This window comes from Leucopleurus acutus (genome assembly GCF_964270905.1).
Source record: "Leucopleurus acutus genome assembly, chromosome: 3".
In the NCBI taxonomy this organism is placed as follows: Eukaryota; Metazoa; Chordata; class Mammalia; order Artiodactyla; family Delphinidae; genus Leucopleurus; species Leucopleurus acutus.
In genome coordinates this window covers 166,947,258-166,961,908 of record NC_139145.1, presented here as the reverse complement: position 1 = coordinate 166,961,908, position 14,651 = coordinate 166,947,258, and the positions used below count along the sequence as shown (strand labels likewise).

The 14,651-nt window shown below is 42.6% G+C and overlaps 1 protein-coding gene across 2 annotated transcripts in view; it reads right to left on the bottom strand.

The window, feature by feature from the left end:
• The window catches only part of CTNND2 (catenin delta 2), a gene marked incomplete at its 3' end in the record, with an annotated part of 926,199 nt that overhangs the window by 89,717 nt on the left and 821,831 nt on the right, over nucleotides 1-14,651 (bottom strand). The gene's annotated exons all lie outside the window — the stretch shown is intronic.

Here is a 14,651-nt window from a genome sequence, read left to right as displayed (position 1 = left end):
CCCGTGGGCATTTTTAGCTTGGGCACTGGCAGGCTTCCCAAGTGGTGGGGAACTCAGACACCCTGAGTGGGGAAGGACGGCACCAAGGGGACACCCTGCTTCCATCAGAAAAACTGAGACAGTCCCTGTAGCCTTCTCGGCCCTGAACTCTATTGTCAGCCTTACCCTTGAATTTGATGTTTCCAAAAAGCTCTTTACAATCATCCTCTTGATTCAATTATTCTTTAACCATAAGGGGCTTAATTAAGTGGAAAGGTAAAGTTAGAATCCTTTGCCAAACTGAAGAGACTCATGACATCTCCACCTAAGTGTGTGTTATGAAAGATTATTCTACAACAGGGAGCTGATGCCCACTTGATATTCCTACTATGTGTAAATACATTTGCAAGAATTCATGCTTTGTTTTGACTCTAGCTATCAGTACCTTTAGTGGCAATGTTAACTGAAATCAGCTATTTCAAAGCCATCATCCATTACATACAATAACGTAAAGAGGAAGTCTGAATCAGAATAATTTCTGGAGAAAATTTCTGTGTCTGTTGCAATCAAAGAAATGGCATGTCTCAGAGAAAAATGCTCAGAGGATAATGACTTCAGGTTTAGACTGTAGTCATTATAAAACATTTCAAAATTGGGAGAAGACAGTTTTCCAGGAGATTAGCAGGCTGTTTTTATTTACGATGGGTCTTACAGAGATTTAAAGCAGTAGTTCTCAACCTTGGCTAGATATTACAACCTCCAGGGAGCTGAAAAATAAGTGCTAATAACTCACTGTCTCTGGGGATGGGCTCTGGTGATTCCAATGTACAACTGAGATCAAGAATCATGGTCTGAAAAAGTGTTTTTCAACTGCTTTTGTTTACATAATAAAAATAAGGCTTGGAGCTCTATTTTTAGGGATGTAGTGGTGGTGGTGTGTTCAAGGTGAGGAAGGAGGGTGAGGGTAGGTATGTAGGTCTCATTTGTCAACGATGATATGCTATAGGTTATCACTGCAAACCAATTTTGAATAATTAGGAAAATCAACATATAACACTGTTAATTTGGTTGATGAAACTGCAATATTATGACTTCAACCTACTGTGCATTCAAATAAAACCTAAAAATTATCTGCCAGATGCTGGAACAGCCCTGTTCTGGGGGTTCCAGCAGCAAACAAGGAAGCTACTCCCCCTGCTCCCCTGGAGTTCATATTCTAGCAGAACGATGCAACACCTCCCTGTGGCTGTCATCACATTCATACGACGCTAGGCATCGCCAGGACTTTCAAAAGAAGCATAAAAAGAGAAAACACAGAAAGATGTTTTTCTTGTTCCTAAAGAGCTACTGGCTTGGCCGAGGAGACGATACTGCTGCATCCATTAGCATTAGGCACTCATGTGGGTCTTGTGCACAATACTCCTTATGTGCTAAATCTGGGAAAATACATTGATAAACATGAAAGAGTTCAAATAGAGCACAAAATTAAAGAAAGAGCTCTCAGGGACGCTCTGTAAAAGGGGTGGAACTAGCATTTGTCTTGGAGGATGGGGAAGGAGTAGATAGAAAGGAGGTGGTGAAAGAGCAACTGTGGGGAGTGGGGGATAGAATAGCTCAAGTGGAAAGAGAAGGGTAAGAGCAGGGACAGTGGGGAGAGAGCCCAACTGGAAGGACAGCTGTGAACTTAGGAACAGTAACTATTGAGGTTGGGGCTTCCCTGGTGGCACAGTGGTTAAGAATCCACCCACCAATGCAGGGGACATGGGTTTGAGCCCTGGTCGGGGAAGATCCCACATGCCGTGGAGCGACTAAGCCCGTGTGCCACAACTACTGAGCCTGCGCTCTAGAGCCCGTGAGTCACAACTACTGAGCCCATGTGCCACAACTACTGAAGCCCGCGCACTTAGAGCCCATGCTCTGCAACAAGAGAAGCCACCGCAGGGAGAAGCCTGCACACCGCAACGAAGAGTAGCCCCCGGTCGCCGCAACTAGAGAAAGCCCATGTGCAGACATGAAGACCCAACGCAGCCAAAAATAAATAAATAAATTTATAAAAAATAAAAATAAAAAGTAAGTATTGAGGTTGGATAGAGACAGTGAGAGTAAAATTATTTAAGGTCTGAAAAATGTAGGCAGTGCAGGGATCTAAACATCTCCTCTGACTCAGAAAGTAATGACTGGGCTGTGATGCACAGAGACATCTCCAGAATCCGTATGTGCTCAGCTTCTAAGCCCAACTGTAGGTTAAATACTGACCATGCTCTTGAAACATTTGAATCAGTGGTAAAAACTGAATTTAACTAAAGCCCAGATACAGCTAAAATACATGTTTGATTAACTCAGCCCTCCACCTTAGCAGACTGATAGAAGAAATGGGTTATTTTGTTGGAGGTATGTATTATCGACTTCAGTCAATTCTAACATTTTAACACACAATGTCTAGCATAAACAAGAAATCACAAGACATGTAACAAAGCAGGAAAATGAAGAGAAAGGATAGTCAATACAGGCAAATCCACAAATAACCCAGATACTAGAATAAGCAGACAAGGACTTGATCTGTGATATAAATGTTAAATATCAAGTAGAGAAATGGACAACATGCATGATTAAAAAATGAACAAATTCAGCAGAGAAATGGAAACTATAAGAAAGAACCAAATGGGAATTCTAGAACTGGAAAATACAATGTCAGAAATAATGAATTTATGTGATGGGCTTTACAGAAGATTGACCCAGGACAGAGCCCTGAAGCAGAGTGGAGGAGAAAAAGCCAAAGGAAAAGAAAGAGGAAGGAAGAAAACTAGGAAAGTTTTCTCTTAGGAATGAAGATGTATGAATATTTCAAATGCTTCTCAGAGGTTGGAGCAAGATCAGAAGAGAGACATGCCCATACTAGGAAGCATGGAGACTCTTGCAGGGGCCTTAATACAAACTCTTTTACTGAAAAATAAAATCAGGTGGCAGAGTTCACTTTGTATCATGCATATCATGGAAACACCGAAGATTCCTTTATTGGAGGATTTTACGAAGGTCAGGGTGGCAGCAGTGATCTGGGGGTGGGAGCTCAGAAAGGGTGAGAGGGACAAAGTGACCCAGGTAGGATGCCATGGGCGTGCCCTGGACTTACCATACTGCAGGCTGAAATTGGAAGGTGAAATACACATGAAGAGTAAGGAATTCAAGCAACTCCCCAAAGAAGTGTCAACAAGATATCCTGACAGATTTACTGTCTAAGGATAAAGAAAAGAAGGAAAAAAACCCAAAGTGTCTATCCATTTCTGTCACTGGAAAACTAGGGGCAAATAAAAAAGTAGGGTTTGGGTTGGTATCTGAGGAGTAAAGGGGAGGATGACCTGAAAGTTCAACCTTTTGAGTTTCAGGTAGAGTGACAGAGCGCAGGTGTCTCGTATTGGGCTGTGGAGGTGGGAGGCCTGTCTTGGGTAGAACTTTTAAATTGTTTCCTCAGCATGGCACACATAGAAAATGCTAATACCTGTACTGTGTCCTGGGGTCAGAGCTGTGCCCTGCTGGGGGCTACAGATCCAGGCGCTTGCTCCCCAGACCTTCCTGAGGGCTGAGGGCATCAATGTTGCAGCACATCTGTGACCCATTCGTGGTACACAGTGTGGGGAACTCTGGTCTAAGGAAGCAAGTTGAGGCCTTCTTTCCTGCAGTAGCCCCAGTGGTCCCTCCATAACTATTTGCTGGTGAGTGAGGCCTGTGGCTCTTCTCTCACACACACCCTCTATTCTCACTTTTTAAGAGTAACAAGGCTGCTAAATAGACATTTCTCTAAAGAAGACATACAGATGCCCAACAGGCACATGAAAAGATGCTCAACATCACTAATTATTAGAGAAATGCAAATCAAAACTACGAGGTATCCCCTCACACCAGTCAGGATGGCTATTATCAAAAACTCTACAAATAATAAATGCTGGAGAGGGAGCAGAGAAAAGGGAACCCTCCTATACTGTTGGTGGGAATGTAAACTGGTGCAGTCACTATGGAAAACAGTATGGAGGGTCCTCCAAAAACTGAAAATAGAGCTACCATGACCCTGCAATCCCACTCCTAGTGGGCATATACCTCCCAAAAGATGAAAACTCTAATTTGAAAAGACACATGCACCCCAATGTTCATAATGGCACTATTTACAATAGCCAGGACACGGAAGCAACCTAAGTGTCCATAGACAGATAAATGGATAAATAAGATGTGGTACATATATACAATGGAATATTACTCAGCCATAAAAAAGAATAACACCATTTGCAGCAACATGGATGGAACTAGAGATGATCATACTAAGTGAGGTCAATCAGAGAAAGACAAATATTATATGATATCACCATATGTGGAGTCTAAAAAATAATAGAAATAAATTTATTTCCAAAACAGAAACAGACTCACAGACATAGAAAAAAAGTTACGGTTACCAAAGGGGAACGTGGGGGAGGGATAAATCAGTAGTATGGGATTAATTCATACACACTACTATATATAAAATAGATAAACAACAAGGTCCCACTGTATAGCACAGGGAACTATATTCAATATCTTATAATAACCTATAATGGAAAAGCATCTGAAAAAAATATATATAACTGAATCACTTTGCTGTACACCTGAAACTAATGCAATATTGTAAATTAACTGTACTTCAATTAAAAAAATAGATAAGTACCCCTCTCCCCCCCCAAAAAAAAGAAAAGAAAAAGAGTAACAAGGTCACTTATACGGGACCTGACTCTCACATAAACACTAGTCGGTATTAGTCCGTGGAGTTAATATTCAGTTAAAAAGTTTAACATCACTTTCCATTTCATACCTATGACATTCCTCTCTGATGAGTAAATTAAAGTGTTCAAGCCTGCAGTGAGGACCATGGGAATTTCTTATCCTTTGATCTACCTTGCACATTGAATACCCTCTAATGTTGATGCTGGAATATTAGTAACTCCTAATGAAAAGCAACACGTTGTATATTACCATACACCTGCACCATTCTGGTTTGTACTCTCCCGAGTTCAACTGCCTACATTAAATAGTAAGGATGATAAAATCTGGGATTCAAAGGATATTACGTGCTTTAGGAAACAAGCCGCTTGTCTTTTATCATTCCACTCCAAAGCCAGTATTTTACCTGACATTGTTCAAAGGTGTTATCACACACAAAACTGAATAGGGAATTCCATTTTAAATTTGAAAAAACAGGTTTGCTCAGAGACAGTACATTTTCATGAGCTTTCTTGGTTATAAGAGAAGAAATCTCTAAATTTCAACTAAGTGTCTTGAAAGAACTTTTGGGACATTTTGAGGAGGAGCTGTTGGGAACTGCCTGATTCTTTGCCTCTCTTCTCCTCTTTGACCTCAGTCTGGCAGGATGAACAGATGGGCTTTCTCTTCTCAAAGCATCTCAGCGAGCTTGCTTCTTCTCAAGGAGCAAAATCTGCTTTTGTGCCATCTCACAGACCAGCATCCTAGCTCCCGGCCTCAGCTGCCCAGATGCTAGGGGAGCTGCCCTGCCAATCTTCCATCACCTCCTGGGTCCCCAGCCTCTTCTGGGGCTTGCTGTGTCCTTCGTCCTGGGATGGCTGCCTCACCTCTCTACAGTGTCTGCCTTCCCTTCGTCTTACTGCCTCATGTGTCCTCCAGGTCAGATCCACTGGACCACTCAATTGACGGCACCAGCCTGTACACGTTTTTTTTTTTTTTTTTTAGTGGAACCCCCAATTACATCTACCCTTGCCTGCTCTGCAATTCCTCAAGATCCAGCATAATAAATACAATCAAGCATAAGGCAGAATGGCTAAAAAAGTATTCATTTTAAAACTTTTAAACTACTTTCTAATCCATTATTTTTAGTATTAGAAAGTAAAAAATAACAATTAATTTCCACATGATTAAATGTTTTCCCCCCTTTTGGCAAGAGGAAGAACTAGCAGTCAACATGGAGAAGGAATATAACTTAAAAACATTATTCTGGGGCTTCCCTGGTGGCGCAGTGGTTGAGGGTCTGCCTGCCGATGCAGGGGACGCGGGTTTGTGCCCCGGTCCGGGAAGATCCCACATGCCGCGGAGAGGCTGGGCCCGTGAGCCATGGCCGCTGAGCCTGCGCGTCCGGAGCCTGTGCTCCGCAACGGGAGAGGCCACAACAGTGAGAGGCCCGCGTACCGCAAAAACAAACAAACAAACATTATTCTGCTAAAATCCTCTTTTTTATTTTCGATTCTCAAGAGTGGGGGTATTTTGGAGAGCCATTTCATTTCTTATGCATTCTCTTCTCTAAAGCTTTTCTTTTGAAACTGTTTGAGCAGGCATTAAAATAAATACCGAAATGGTCCAAATAAAGTTAGGTGTTTTTCTCCCTCTTTTCTTACAGTGGAGGGTCTGAAATCTGCATCAACTGGAAATTTCAGTTGACTCAGTTTTGCCTTTTCCCCACATCGAGTATTTCCAAGGGTCCAATCATTAAGTCTTGTTTAATAAAATCATTATTGGCCCTTCAATTTATTTACAACTTCCCCTTCCAAGGAATTCTTATCTGCCAGACCCAGCCGCCAAAATTCCCCAACAGGTGTCTGAAGTTCATTAACAAAGAACCCATGTCTTTGCTGGAAAGGAGGGCAGCATTCATGAGATTAGGTTCTCGGGTTTGGGAGATGAGAGCTCTAACACAGGCACCTAATCTGAAGATACCAAGTTCTGGCCAAAGCACACAGCTCTCTGGCTGCCTAGAATTTGGCTCGTGAAATCAAGTTATTAAAGCGAGTCAGCAAACAATGTTCTGAAAAATCACCTTGTCTGGGAAACTGGGCTTCTTTTTAAAATACTAATTGAAATTACATGTGTTTTAATTAAAACAACATCTGCCAGGGTCTGAAGAAACATGTTTTGAAATGCAGAGAAGGTATGTCTCTAAAAATGTCCTCAAACCTACTTAATAAAGTAAAGCTCAGACATTCCCAGGAATAAAAAGATTACTTTGCCTCCCAGGTTGCACTGAGGTTTCCAGAACCTCAAGTCTTTCCCTGGGCACAGGTGGGATTCCCTAGGGTCAGGAACACAGATAAAGAAATGCCCATGTGTGATGAGTGGCCTGTGAAAAGTCTGCCCTCCAGAATGGGGTGCCCACATCCCAGCGGGTTCTGCTACACGGAAGCCACTGGCATGAGATGAGAAGGTAATAAAGCACACACACGTGTGTATTTTAACTGATGGTAGTGCCATACATTTTAAGAGCCCTAGGAGACACTGTGATGCAGTGATATTCTGAATACTCAGAGGATGGTTACCAGGATGTCATTTCATTCCTAGGCCAAAGAATGGAGACAAATGTTGAGAAATGATCTCCTGAGTAACGTCTGGAATGCTGCTTCATGGAGACTGAGACACGGGCTTAGGTGTCCGTTTATTCCCCGAGAGAACATGCTCTCATGATTCGAGACCTGGGTAAAATAGACCCCAAAGTCTGGATGAAGATCAGGGCTGCCAGGTGTAGAATTCCATGGATACACATCTCAAAATTTCAGCTGTGAGATGACTAAACAAAAGAGAAGGTTTACAAAGCTACACACATTTAGGAGAGTATGGATACAGTGAAGGTTCCCCCCGTTTTCCCCCTCCAGTTCTGCAAAGGAAAACACATTTCTCACCAAGTAAAGATCTGGCAGGGGCTGTCAGGGGAGGGGTGGTTAACATTCCATCAACGTTACCTTCTCCTTTATTCCGTCTTTATTTTCACTTAAATACAGAACGTTTATGTAATCCTTTAAATAAAAGCAACCACTGTCTGTAAAGAATCATTACCATGGTCAGCTAAAATCTTTTATTTGAATATTTAAAATAGATTGTGGCAAGAAAAAAGGCTAGGAAGGGAATGTCCCTTGTGTCAGCCCCACTGCCCCCTCCTCCCCAGAATGAATGAAAGGGACGATCTGAAAACCATGAGACAAGTAGCAATGGGCTTGTTGCTTAAATCATAATTAACTCCCGGGCAAGAAACTGCCCTTCTTTTGTTCATGATTTCGTGAGTGTGGAAAAGTGTGAGACATGCACTGCTAGGTGCCCCTGGAGATTTGGGGCTCCTTCTCTTCTGTCTCTTTTGGGGGACAGCTGTGCTTAGGAGCCAGCAGGCTCCCCTGGGAAACGGCCCTCCCTGATGCCAGAGTGTCTGGATTCTGTCTGGTGCTGTCTGGTGCTTTGAGGCTGGATTGGGCTGAGAGGGTGTTGCCTGAATAGAAGAAGCTCAGAGAGTCGACAACGTGAAAAGAAGGTCAGCCCAATGCGAAGAATGGGTCATATCATATGAATGTATGGAGGCAGCATTCTACAATTCCAAACGTGGTGACCTGGCCTCCAGATGATAATAGAGTGCAGGGAAAGGGTCACACAGGGTAGAGAGGACATGGCTAAAGGACTGAGATGAGCTGGGGAAGGAAGGGCCAGGTTCACAAAGCAGTGGAAGGTCCTTCTCTTGAGTCCGGGGAGGGGAGTGAGGCAGCCGGGAGGATGCTTCCAGCGCCCCAGCCCTGGCTTGCCTGCCAGAAAATGTGGCATGTAGCCACCACCCAGGGAAGTGAAGGGAGGGTGCCCTGTGAGCTCTGCCAATGCCACCCGCAGGGGTGCAGTGGCTCTGCCAATCTCTGATAGCTATCTGGGCATACGCAGAGAGTGTTACTAATTCCTGCCCAATCCCAAACCTCTTCCAAAGTGGCAGCAGAATGAGTTTGACTAGAGTCCAGGATTTCAGGCAGCAACCGAGCTGTCTTTCTTTTCTCTCTTCACTGGATGCTGTGGAAAGAGGCTGAAATAGACCTCCCCTCTACCCCTCCTTCTCTCTTTGTGGGATTCCCCAAACCTCCTCTAGATCTGTTCCCCAGAATAAAAAACCCGTGTTATTCTCCCATCAGAGAATTGGTTCAGCAAATATGTACTGAGCATAGAAAAGGGCTAGGCATGGTAGGACATACAAATAAATATGGAACCTGATTCCTGCTTCTTATTTCATTGGGGGGAAATGCAATGCATACACACAAAAAGAGACAACACAAAAAATTAAATAATGGAAATCCAAGATAAATTAAAAGATTTTTTATCAAGTAGGTATTAACCACCTCCTTTCTGTGTTCAAGGAGCAGTGTTCATCAGGAAGGCCACCTAGAGCTGGGCTCTGAGTGATGGCTGGGGGGTGAGTAAATGCACAGAGATGAAAGACCATGCCAGGGAGGGATACAGTTTGGGTACAGGTTTGTGAGTGGGGATGATGGTACAAAAACCAGTCTGGCTGAATAATTCATCAAAAAGAGTGGTTAGGGATAAGAGGCCGTTTGGTAACACCACCCAGTACTTCTCCTGTCCAGTGTTCCTAGGTGTTTGAAGTTTTTTATTTTGTTAGTTTTGTTTGTTTGCTTGTTGGCAGAGAGGATAGGGAATCCGGAAAAAAAATACCTGCCATCTTCATCAGGAACTGTCAATGTGCTGAAATGGATGGCATTTTGGTAAACTTATTAGAACAATACAGTGTTGTTTGTTCTTTTCTCTGAAGCCAATCATTACCATTAAAAAAAAACCTCTTGGGCTTCCCTGGTGGCTCAGTGGTTGAGAGTCCGCCTGCCGATGTAGGGGACACGGGTTCGTGCCCCGGCCTGGAAAGATCCTACATGCTGCGGAGTGGCTAGGCCCGTGAGCCATGGCCGCTGAGCCTGTGTGTCTGGAGCCTGTGCTCCACAACGGGAGAGGCCACAACAGTGAGAGGCCGGTGTACCACACAAAAAAAACCTCTTTCTGAATGATGAAATAACACTTTATACAGAAGGATAATTAACATTTTTGGAAGGCTGCAAAGAAATGGATGGATGTGCATTCACCTGGACCACTGCATGACGTCATTTGGAAGCACACAAAGATCTACCTGTAGCCTACTTATCACCTGATGGCAGAGACATACACAGAACCATGGAAACAGCCCAAATGGAAAGACAAGGAGAGGCAGAGTATGTGATACTACTTTAGTGCTACTATCTTAAAAAAAATTTTTTTTGGAACAAATCAAAGAGGAAATCAAAAAATATCTTGAGATAAATGAAAACAAAAGCACAACGATCCAAAACCTATGGGATGCAGCAAAAGCAGTTCTAAGAGGGAAGTTCATAGCAATACAATCTTACCTCAGGAAACAAGAAAAATCACAAATAAACAACCTAACCTTACACCTAAAGCAACTAGAGAAAGAAGAACAAACAAACCCCAAAACTAGTGAAGGAAAGAAATCGTAAAGATCAGAGCAGAAATAAATGGCATAGAGATCAAGAAAACAATAGAAAAGATCAATGAAACTAAAACCTGGATCTTTGAAAAAATAAACAAAATTGATAAACCTTTAGCGAAACTCATCAAGAAAAAAAGGGAGAGGACTCAAATCAATAAAATTAGAAATGAAAAAGGAGAAGTTACAATGGACACCACAGAAATACGAAGGATCACAAGAGACTACTACAAGCAACTATACATCAATAAAATGGACATCTCAAAGAAATGGAAAAATTCTTAGAAAGGCACAATCTCCCAAGAATGAACCAGGAAGAAATAGAAAATATGAACAGACCATCACAAAGACTGCAATTGAAACTGTGATTAAAAAACTCCCAACAAACAAAAGTCCAGGACCAGATGGTTTCACAGTTGAATTCTATCAAACATTTAGAAAGAGATAACACCTATCCTTCTGAAACTATTCCAAAAAATTGCAGAGGAAGGAATACTCTCAAACTCATTCTATGAGGCCACCATCACCCTGATACCAAAACCAGACAAAGATACCACAAAGAAAGAAAATTACAGGCCAATATCACTGATGAACATAGATGCAAAAATCTTCAACAAAATACTGGCAATCCAAATCCAACAATACATTAAAAGGGTCATATACCATGATCAAGTTAGATCATGTGTGCTACTACCTGAACCTCATTAGAGCTGATGGGGTGGACTGATTGTTGTTCAATAGCTTATTTGGACTTTTCCTTATCATGGAGTCCAAGGAAGATGAACCCTTCCTTAACCAGAGTTGTGGTAGCTGCCCCCTCCAATTAAAAGAATGATCTAAAGAAGAGATGTAATTTAAACTGGACCCCAGTGATTGAAAACAACTGGATTCCTTCTGAAATTCTGAGTGTCTGCATACATCTAGTAAACTTTAGTAGGAAAATGAACTGGCTTTTGGATGATTTTCTATATTAATATAAAATCCTTTTCTTTAGTTAATGTTTTATTTCATTTGCTTACTTAATGTTTTGCTGATGTGGAGTTCATTATAAGATAAAGGCCAGACAGGAAAAAATTCAGTTATTCATTCAGCAAATACTGATGAATCCCTGGTATGGGTCAGGCATTGTTCTAGGTACACGAGCTATATCAGTAAACACACAAGGTGGAACTTCCTGCTCTTAATGGGTTTACATTCTAGTGTGGAGAGATGGACAAGAAATAAGATAAATAAATAATATATTATATATTAGAGGGTGATTAGTACTGTGAAGATCAGTAAAGCAGAAAAGGGGATAGAATTTTAAGAATGGGCACCAGAAATGTTGTATTGGGAAAGTAACACTTGAGTAAAGACCTGAGGGGGTGAGGATTGACCACATGGACATCTGCAGGAAGAGGAGTGCAGGCAGAGGAAATTGCATGTTCAAGGGCCCTGAGGCAGGCTTTTGGCTCAGGTCATAAAGGAACTGCAGTGAAGCAGTGGCCACAGAAAGGTTAATGCCAGTGAGGAAGAAGTTGAGGCTGGAGAGGGAACAGAGAACTGGATTGTATAGAGCCGTGTCTGCCTTGCAAAGACTTAACTTTACACTGAAAGAAATGAGGAGCTGATGGAAGGTTTTAAGTGGAGAAAAGACATGCTGTGAGGTTTTGATAGGACCACTCTGGCTGCTCCTTTGAGAGTAGATGGTAGGGGGTGAGGGTAGAAGCAGAGAGTTCTCAACCACTGCGCCACCAGGAAAGTGGCCATGGTAATAACACAGGTGAGAGAGGATGGGATCTGGGGGGGCAAGGCAATGAAGGTGAGAAGGGTCAGGTTATGGGAAAATTCAGAAGGAAGACCAGATTTGTTGATGGACTGGATATGAGAGTAAAGAATCAAAGGGGACAGCAAGGTGTTTATCCTGGACCACTGCAGGGACAGGTTGCCATGCGGAAGCCTGCAGGATTGGTTTTGGAGGAAAAGACAAGGAACTCAGGTCTGGAGGTGTTTTACTTGAGATGCCTGTCAGATATCCGGTGCAGGTGGTGGACAGACTATTGGATACAGAGATGTGAGATTCATACCAGAGATATCTATCTGGCAGTTTTCAGAATATAAATGATCTTTAACACCAGGAAACCATACGAGGTCACCAAAGCTTTGATTGAGAGTTGATAGAAAAGTCCAACTTTAATTTTGTCTTTGTTCTTGGTTCAAAGTCGTTGCAGCTTTTTTTTCAATATATAAAGTTCTGTAGAGCATTTTCTTATAAAGAACCACTACTTTGATACAATATTTAAAGCAAAAGAGTTAGCAAAGGTCACATTTCCTTTCTCCTAGATAGAATAGAAGAGTGTTTTTTGGTTCAATTCTGCTTTTCTTACTCAAGAAAAAAGTTACTGACTCCATAAAGCTGAGATATTTTCACTCCTATTTTTAAACATTTGGTTCCCTTTCCTGTCTGGTGACATTTGATAGTAAAGGCTTAATTTAACATGGGCAATATGGACTTCCAAATGTTCCTGCCTCAGAGACAGTTCTAGATAACTGGCTTCTCGGAAAGAAGAGACGCCTTGAGGCTAGAAAACCAATCAATAGTTCCCTATTTTGTTATATTTTAATCCACCAAAAGAAATAAAACACCCAAATGCACAACACCTAGTAGTTCGTACCCAAGCAGTAGACTGATTAGCTATTGATTTTCCCTGCATTTCATAGAGGAGCCCCAGGATTTGATTACAAGCCCCAGTGCTGTCCTGTCTAAAACACCTATGCAAGGAAAAGGAAAGTGGATATGGAGAGGGCTAAGAGTGTAGTTTAAATATGTAACATCCACCACCACCATTTAAATTAAATTCAAACCAAGTATAATTATAAAATTGTGAGTTTATGTCATGCCTTATGATGTACTTCAAGCATAACAAATAATTGCATTTATTAGACGCAGATTTGAAATCTGGTCCCTGTGAATAAATAAATGGCTTGGAGACCTGCAAATCCTTTGGTATTTATAGGAGGATATGATGGGTATTGTGAAATGGCAGGAGAAAAGTGGCTGGTTCCTAGGTCATGAAGGGCTTGGTACGCCACGTTCAGGAATTTGGATAGTGGAGGTAGACTGTTGTATCTATGCATAATTTGTATGAAACTTGGACCCACGCCTGGTACCCCAACTGCCCCAGGAATGGAATCTTCCCCCTTTGCCCGCTCTCACCTGCTTTTCCCAAATCCCCCAGAAGCTGCATAACTGGAACCTTTGCCACGATGGGTGGTCCAGCTCCCTGCTGCCTGACCTCTGCTGCTACCTGCTACCTGTGGGCAAGCTTCATGCTGCACTGATCAACTACCACACCAAAGTCACATCTTCGACCCCAGGAGGACAGTGGTATCTGCGGAGGCTGTGCCTCTCCCCGGGCAGGTCCCTGTGGTTCGACCTTGGCCTGGGTGGGCATCCTCCCAGTTACAGAGGGAGGAACCAGAAGGTCTCTCCAGCCTGGGCTCCCACCACTCACTCTGTACCAGGCACACCAGGCCCTGCAAAGGCCTTAAACCCCACCGCCTGCTTCCAGATCCCCTTCTGGGAGGCTGTCTGCAGAGGCTCCTCCTTCAGTTAGGTGCTCTTCATCCCAGAGAGCCACAGGGCCCTGTTTCACCTCGCTCAGGCTTCTGCTCAAATGTTACCTTCCCAACATCTCCTATTTTGACTTTGACCTCTCATTTAAAATCACAACCCCTTACGCTAAGTGCAAGAAGCCAGACACAAAAGCTCACGTCTTGTGTGATTCCATTTATAGGAAATATCCAGAATAGGAAAATCCACAGAAAGCAGACTGGTGGCTGCTGGAGCTGGGAGGAAGGGGAATTGGGGGATGACCGCCTAATGGGTACAGGGTTTTCCTTAGGGTCATGGAAATATTTTGGACCTTGACATAGGTGCTGGCTGTACGACATCGCCAAAATGCTAAATGGTACATTTTAAAGTGGTTAATTTTATGTTATGTAAATTTCACTTCACTGGAAAAAAAAATCGCATCCTCACCAATTACATTGTGCCTGACCCAGCTCCATTTTCCCCCATAGAAAGTTTCTACCACGTCGTGGGATTCATGTGTGTATTTTGTTGGCTGTACATCTCCCCTCTTCAGAATGTAAACTCCACCAGGGCAAGGCTTCCTGGCTGCTTTGATATCATCTCCGGGCCTAGAACAGGCCTGGAACAAAGTAGGTCATGGACAAAAATTTGTTGAATAAATAGGTGAATGTATGCCTCTTTAATGCTTCATTAATAAAAGAGCCGCCCTATTTCTTGAACACCAAACTAAAGGGAGATGATTCTTTAAAAATAGGATTAAAGAGCCAGTACAGTCTAATCCAAAGTAAATTTTAACATAGCGAGAGGAAGAAAAGTGGCCTGTAT